We start from the raw sequence: 7,480 nt of genomic DNA, 5'->3' as shown, positions 1-7,480 counted from the left end.
CCTCGCCTCCGGCCGCCCCCGCCCTCGCCCGCCGGCCCCTCTCCTCCTCCGGCCCGAGCCGGCGAGCTCGAGCGCCCGCGCCTGGAACCTCCCCCGATCCGATCTGGTCAACGGGAAGGTTTGACCCGAACCCCCTTTTTTTTCCTAAGTCTGTGAATTCTATCAGCAAGTGCTTGTGTTCTCGATGCCGTAACTTTGTGCATCTATCGCTGATTCGCGCATATAATATGTCAAATTGTTCGTCTCGTGATGCTCTTCGTTTCGTTCAATTGCACCATGTTCATTAGAGGTCATCTTGATGCCCAAATCTTCGTTGGAAGAGGGCTAGTTGCTGTTAATCTCTGGTTCTTAGCAGAACTTGGGGATTTGTCATTTTTGTATCATTTATTCTGTGCATCTTTTGAGCATGAGCTCTACATGTGTTTTGAAGTATGCCATGCCATATTTCCAGTGGTATAGCCCATGTATTTTTGTGATCTCTATGGTGACTAGAACAAGCATGCAAAGTAGGCCCCGTAATATTTCTTATTTCAGGGACTTAGTGATTTCTCTAAGTCTTTGTCTGCTGTAATTTTGTTGCCATATAAACTTGATGCTACAGAGAGGTCCATGCATATTTTGGATATGTTCAGTAAGGATGTTTTGTAGCTATAGTTTTAATTGATCCATTCCTGCAATTGTTTGCAATTTTAGAGCACCATAGCATGACTCAATCTTGCTCTACTTTTGCTATAAAATATTTCTGACAGATTCTTAACATGACATGCGTTTTTGCCAAGCTTATTGTAGTTGATCCATACATGCTATGTATTTGTTCTTGCCATGGATAGCTTCATAAACATGCCATCTTGCTGTAGGTATGCTTGGTTTGTCATGCATTGCTCTGTAGTGAGTGCATCAAGCTCACAAAGAGGCCTACATATTAATATTTCTGCCATGCTCTGTTTTCTGCTAAGTCTGAAACCTGATAACGAACTTGCTATGTTTACATGCTTGCCATCATATCTTCTGATCCTTTTTGGCTTATGGTCAGAAAGGGACTTTTGTCATGTGCATTTAGTAGAACACTACCATGCCTTGTTTTGCTATGTTAAGTTCCTATAGCATGTTGATTTCGTGCTCTGAACATTGCTACCTGATGCTGTTTTCTGCCATGTCCAGTTTTTCACCAAGTCTGTGAACCTGTAATCTTTTGCACTTTTGCCATGCTTGTTTGAGCTTGATATGTTATGAACTAGCAGTAGCTCAGTGTTCATCTTTTGTCAAGCATCTCCTGTAGATTACTGCCATGTGCTTTGTCGCTATGTTGGGGTGCTGTAGCATTGTTACTTGTTGTATTTTAAGTGCTATCTTGCTGTTTAACGCAGATTAGTGTCATTATTGTTTTGCTTGCCATTTGCAAACTGTGCATCCGATTCCGGTGATCTTTATATCGATTTCGACCGAAATCATCTCATCTTTCCAGTGGCATGCTTGATTTTCCAAGTTACTGCCATGTTCATCATTTTCCTTCCGGAGCACGCATATACATCGCATATCATATCTTGCATATCATACATGTTTTGCATCATGTTGCTTGCGCATTTCTCGTTGTTGATTGTGGTTCCGTTTGTTTGTGTTCTTGTCTTGGGTAGAGCCGGGAGACGAGTTCGTGAACGAGGAACCTGTCGAGTACGCTTACGAGGATCAAGCTTTCGACAACTCTGAGAATCTTGCAGGCAAGATGACCACCCCTCGAAATCACTTCTATCTTTGCTTTGCTAGTTGTCCGTTCTATTGCCATGCTCGCTACCTATCACTTGCTACATCATGTCTCCTATTTTAGCCATGTCAGCCCTAACCATCCTTTCCTAGCAAACCGTTGTTTGGCTATGTTACCGCTTTTGCTCAGCCCTTCTCATAGCGTTGCTAGTTGCAGGTGAAGTTGAAGTTTGTTCCATGTCGGAACATGGATATGTTGGGATATCATAATATCTCTTATTAAATTAATGCATCTATATATTTGGTAAAGGGTGGAAGGCTCGGCCTTTTGCCTGGTGTTTTGTTCCACTTTTGCCGCCCTAGTTACTGTTTTACCGGGATTATGTTCCTTGAGTTTGCGTTCCTTACACGGTTGGGTGATTTATGGGACCCCCTTGACAGTTCGCCTTGAATAAAACTCCTCCAGCAAGGCCCAACCTTGGTTTTACTATTTGCGACCTATACCTTTTCCCCCGGGCCAGTGCTCCTCTGAGTATTGGTCCAAACTGTCAGTCGCCGGTGGCCACCAGGGGCAACTCTGGTCTGGCCTATCGGAAGCTTGGACAATCCGGTGTGCCCTGAGAACGAGATATGTGCAGCTCCTATCGGGATTTGTCGGCACATTCGGGAGGCTTTGCTGGTCTTGTTTTACCATTGTCGAGATGTCTTGTAAACCGGGATTCCGAGACTGATCGGGTTTTTCTGGGAGAAGGTTTATCCTTCGTTGACCGTGAGAGCTTATGATGGGCTAAGTTGGGACACCCCTGCAGGGTATTATCTTTCGAAAGCCGTGCCCGCGGTTATGTGGCAGATGGGAATTTGTTAATGTCCGGTTGTAGATAACTTGTCACTTGACCCAATTAAAATACACCAAGTGCGTGTGTAGCCGTGATGGTCTCTTCTCGGCGGAGTCCGGGAAGTGAACACGGTCTGTGTTATGTATGACGTAAGTAGGTGTTCAGGACCTCTTCTTGGTCATCGCTAGATGACGTCCGCTCCATTGCTTCTCTTCTCGCTCTCTTTTGCGCAAGTTAGCCACCATATATGCTTTTGCCGCTGCAGCTCCACCTCTTTGCACCATTTCCCCTTTAAGCTTAAATGGTCTTGATCTCGCGGGTGTGAGATTGCTGAGTCCCCGTGACTCACAGATACTTCCAAAACCAGTTGCAGGTGCCGACGATGCCAGTGCAGATGATGGCGTCGATCTCAAGTGGGAGTTCGACGAGGAACGTGGTCGTTATTATGTGTCTTTTCCTGATGATCAGTAGTGGAGCCCAGTTGGGACGATCGAGGATCTAGCATTTGGGGTTGTCTTATTTTCATCTGGATTTTGACCGTAGTCGGTCTATATGATTGTATTTTGGATGATGTATGAATGATATTTATGTATTGTGTGAAGTGGCGATTGTAAGCCAACTCTTTATCCCATTCTTGTTCATTACATGGGATTGTGTGAAGATGACCCTTCTTGCAACAAAACCACTATGCGGTTATGCCTCTAAGTCGTGCCTCGACACGTGGGAGATATAGCCGCATCGTGGGCGTTACAAGTTGGTAATCAGAGCCATCCCCGACTTAGGAGCCCCCTGCTTGATCGAATCGCTGGCGTTGTTGAGTCTAGAACAAAATGTTTTGAGTCTTAGGATTATATATATCGGAGAGTAGGATTCTTTTTACTCCTCAGTCCCTTCGTCGCTCTGGTGAGGTCTCCTGACGTAGAAGTTTTGACTACTCTCTCCTCAAATTTCACAAAAAAAAAATTTTTTAGGATCACGCGGGTATCTTGGAATCGTTCCGATGGATTTGTGACGAGAACATTGTTCTTGGTGCCTCCTGTCATTTAGGGGTTGTGGCAGTGTCCCGGGGAGTTGAGCTCCGAGGTGTTGTCGTCACAATTTTATCGTCGCAGTTCTGGAATACCTGAGTTTCGCCGACATCGAAATCTCTTTTATGCAGTTGTTGGTGAGATCACCTCGACGCCACCCAGTACTGGGCCGGGAGTTCGGGAGTATTGCCATAACTTGTATAACGGATGTTTTTCGAAGGTTGAGGTAAACGATTTCCGAAGGCTTCTTGGTTATGTGTTGACGGATGGATACAGCTGGATCTAGGTATTGTTAGTTTGGGTGATATATATTTGTGTCCCCTGTATCCCCTACACCAGATTGCATAACCAGAAAGTTTCGGGAGTTTATAAGTGGGAATTCAAGTAGCCTTAGGATATCTTTCCGACAGACGCATGATATGAGATTGGGGTTCGACGTCTAGTGGTCCGCCTGTATACGGTTGATTTTACAGTAGTCTCGTAGTGTCTTAAAGAGTCCATGGCTTTGCTGACTCGGGGACGCTTCGTATGTCATGTGCACAGCCTTGTACATGATGGTGCTGTACGATTGAGCCCGTGTGGGCCCCACCACGAAAACTTCGGACGAAATATCTATCATATGTTTGTTCCGGCTTATTTTGCAAGCCAATACTTTGTTTTGTTTTGTATTGTGGTATTCGAGTTGCTTCGAATTCTTATGTTCATTCCATATCTTTTCAAGTGGCTTCTCAACTTATGGAAGTGTGATGATTTACTACGGAATTCATTCGTTCATCTTCGTTCAAATGTTTATTGTGAAAACTATATGTTGCAATTTTCTGTCCGTTGATTCTACTTATCCATTTGTCTATCAAGATGCTAACGGATGTCACCCTCTTCAGGATGGCTCCGCCAACGCGTCAGAATCCGGATCGCAATGAAGGGAGTCAAGCGAACCCTCCGCCACCACCTCCACCTCCGGAGGCATGGCAAGCAATCATGGCAGCCACCAACGCCAATGCTCAGATGATTCTGTAACTCTTGCAAGAACGTACTCAAGGGCAAGGCAATCAAGGCAATCAAGGTCAAGGCAACAATCAGTTTCACTTTGCCACTCTCAACCAGTTTCTCGCAAATCAGCCCAAGTCTTTCAGCTACTGTGCCGAGGCCACGGATGCCGATGATTGGCTCGTGGACATCAACAAGCATTTTGAATGTAGCAATGTCAGGCCTGAGGACTTTGTCAAGTTCGCTTCTTTCCAGCTCAAGGACCAAGCTGCTGATTGGTATCAACAATACAAAGATTCCAGAGGAGGTCGTGTGATTACTTGGACTGACTTCTGTCGGGACTTCAAAGCGCACCACATTCCACAAAGTGTTGTTGAGAGCAAGCGTGAGGAGTTCCGCAATCTCAAGCAAGGAAACATGTCTGTGTATCAATACAACATTCAGTTTCAGAAACTTGCTCGCTTCGCTAAACAAGACGTTCCTGATGAGAAGAGCATGATCTATCACTTCAGAGGTGGACTTAAAGAGGATCTGCAGTTAGCTCTCGTTCTTGTTGAGCCTACTCAGTTTGATCAATTCTACAATATGGCACTGAAGCAAGAGGCTGCTCAGCTCAAGTGTGAGGCTTCTAAGAAGAGAGTCAGGGACGCAGTTCAGTCTTCTTCTTCCTCACTTGTGACAGCTAAGCAACAGAAGTTCTGGTTGCCTCCTCCTCCTCCGTTTCGTCAGCCTTACCAGCAGAAGAACAAAGGTGGCCATAGTTCTTCCAACTCTTCCAACTCTGGCTATCAGAACAAGTCTCAGAATCAAGCTCCCAAGTCCAATGCTCCTTATCACCGTCCTCTCTCAGAGGTGACTTGCAACAAATGTCAGCAGAAAGGTCACTATGCTAACAAGTTCTTCAACCAAATGCGTCTTCCTCCTCCTCCTCCTGTCAGATCTTCCAGCAATGCAGTGGTCAAGCATAATCCAAAGTTTGCAAAGGTGAACATGATGAATGCAGCTCAAGCGGAGGAATCTACTGATGTGATAATGGGTAATCTTCCTGTTAATGATATTCCTGCAAAAGTTCTTTTTGATACTGGTGCATCGCTTTCTTTCATATCAAGACCTTTTGCATCCAAGCATGAATTGCATTTCCAAGGATTGCCTAGGCCGTTAGCAGTTGTCTCTCCGGGCAAATGCATGAACGCAAGTTCCATGGTTCCGAATGTTACCATCAAGATGGGCGACTATAGATTTCAGTCTTCTCCAATTGTTCTTGGTGACTCGGATATTGATCTTATTCTCGGGATGGACTGGCTTTCTAAGCACAAGGCTCAACTTGATTGTGCTGCCAGGGAAATTCAATTGACACACTCGTCTGAGGATGTGATTATCTTTGCTGCTCGTGATGAAACCATTCGGTTTTTCTCTCTCAATGAGAAGGGCGAATTGAATGCCATCTCTCAGATTCCAGTCGTTTGCGAGTATCAAGATGTCTTTCCAGAAGAGCTTCCGGGTATGCCTCCGCACCGGCCAGTTGAGTTCGTTATCGAACTAGAGCCTGGTACTGTACCCGTTTGCAAGCGTCCATACAAGCTTGGACCTAACGAGCTGAAGGAATTGAAGAAGCAGCTCGATGAACAAGAACGTCTGGGTTTGATCAGACCGAGTTCTTCTCCATGGGGTTGTGGTGTTCTTTTTGTCAAGAAGAAGGATGGCACGGACCGACTTTGTGTCGACTACCGTCCATTGAACAAGAAGACAATCAAGAACAAGTATCCACTTCCCAACATCAATGAGCTATTTGAGCAACTCAAAGGTGCTAAAGTATTCTCGAAGCTTGACCTTCGTATGGGTTATCATCAGATTCGCATTCGTGAAGAAGATATTCCCAAGACAGCATTCAGAACAAGCTTTGGTTCTTATGAATATACTGTCGTGTCTTTCGGCCTTGTCAATGCTCCTCCGGTGTTCTCTCGGATGATGAATTTCATCTTCAACCCCTATACCAATGAATTCGTTCTAGTGTATCTCGATGATATCTTGGTCTTCTCCAAGAACAAGCAGGATCATGCCAAACATTTGCGATTGGTGCTCGACAAGCTCAGAGAGTATCAATTCTATGCGAAGTTCTCCAAATGTGAGTTTTGGCTTGATGAAGTTCTTTTCCTTGGTCACATCATCTCTGCCAAAGGCATCGCTGTTAACCCCGAGAAGGTGTCCGCAGTTCTCGATTGGGAACCTCCTCAAAATGTCAAACAGCTTCGAAGTTTTCTGGGTCTTGCAAGCTACTGCCGAAGATTCGTTGAGAATTTCTCCAAGATTGCAAAACCTCTTTCCAACCTCCTACAGAAGCATGTGAAGTATGTCTGGTCTCCTGAGTGTGACGTTGCTTTCAACACTCTCAAAAAGAAACTAGTCACAGCTCCTGTCTTGACTCCTCCTGATGAATCCAAGCCGTATGAAGTTTTCTGTGATGCTTCTCTCCAAGGTCTCGGTGCTGTGTTAATGCAAGAGAAGAAAGTTGTGGCCTATACCTCTCGGCAGTTGAAGCCCAACGAGAAGAACTACCCCACTCACGATCTTGAATTGGCGGCAGTTGTCCATGCATTGGTTACGTGGAGACATCTCTTGTTGGGGAGACAAGTGGACATTTTCACTGATCACAAGAGTCTCAAGTATATCTTCACTCAGCCCAACCTCAACCTCAGGCAGACTCGATGGGTCGAAATGATTCAAGAGTACAATCCGAGTATTGAATATACTCCAGGCAAGGCAAATGTCATTGCAGATGCTTTAAGCAGGAAAGCTTATTGCAACAGCTTAATTCTCAAGCCTTTCCAACCGGATCTCTGTGAAGCTTTCCGCAAGCTGAATCTCCAAGTTGTTCCTCAAGGCTTTCTTGCCAACCTCATAGTATCTCCTACTTTGGAAGATCAAATT

The sequence above is a fragment of the Triticum aestivum genome, chromosome 4D (assembly GCF_018294505.1).
Source record: "Triticum aestivum cultivar Chinese Spring chromosome 4D, IWGSC CS RefSeq v2.1, whole genome shotgun sequence".
In the NCBI taxonomy this organism is placed as follows: domain Eukaryota; kingdom Viridiplantae; phylum Streptophyta; class Magnoliopsida; order Poales; family Poaceae; genus Triticum; species Triticum aestivum.
The sequence above is the reverse complement of the archived record's forward strand: the minus strand, read 5'-3'. Positions refer to the sequence as shown.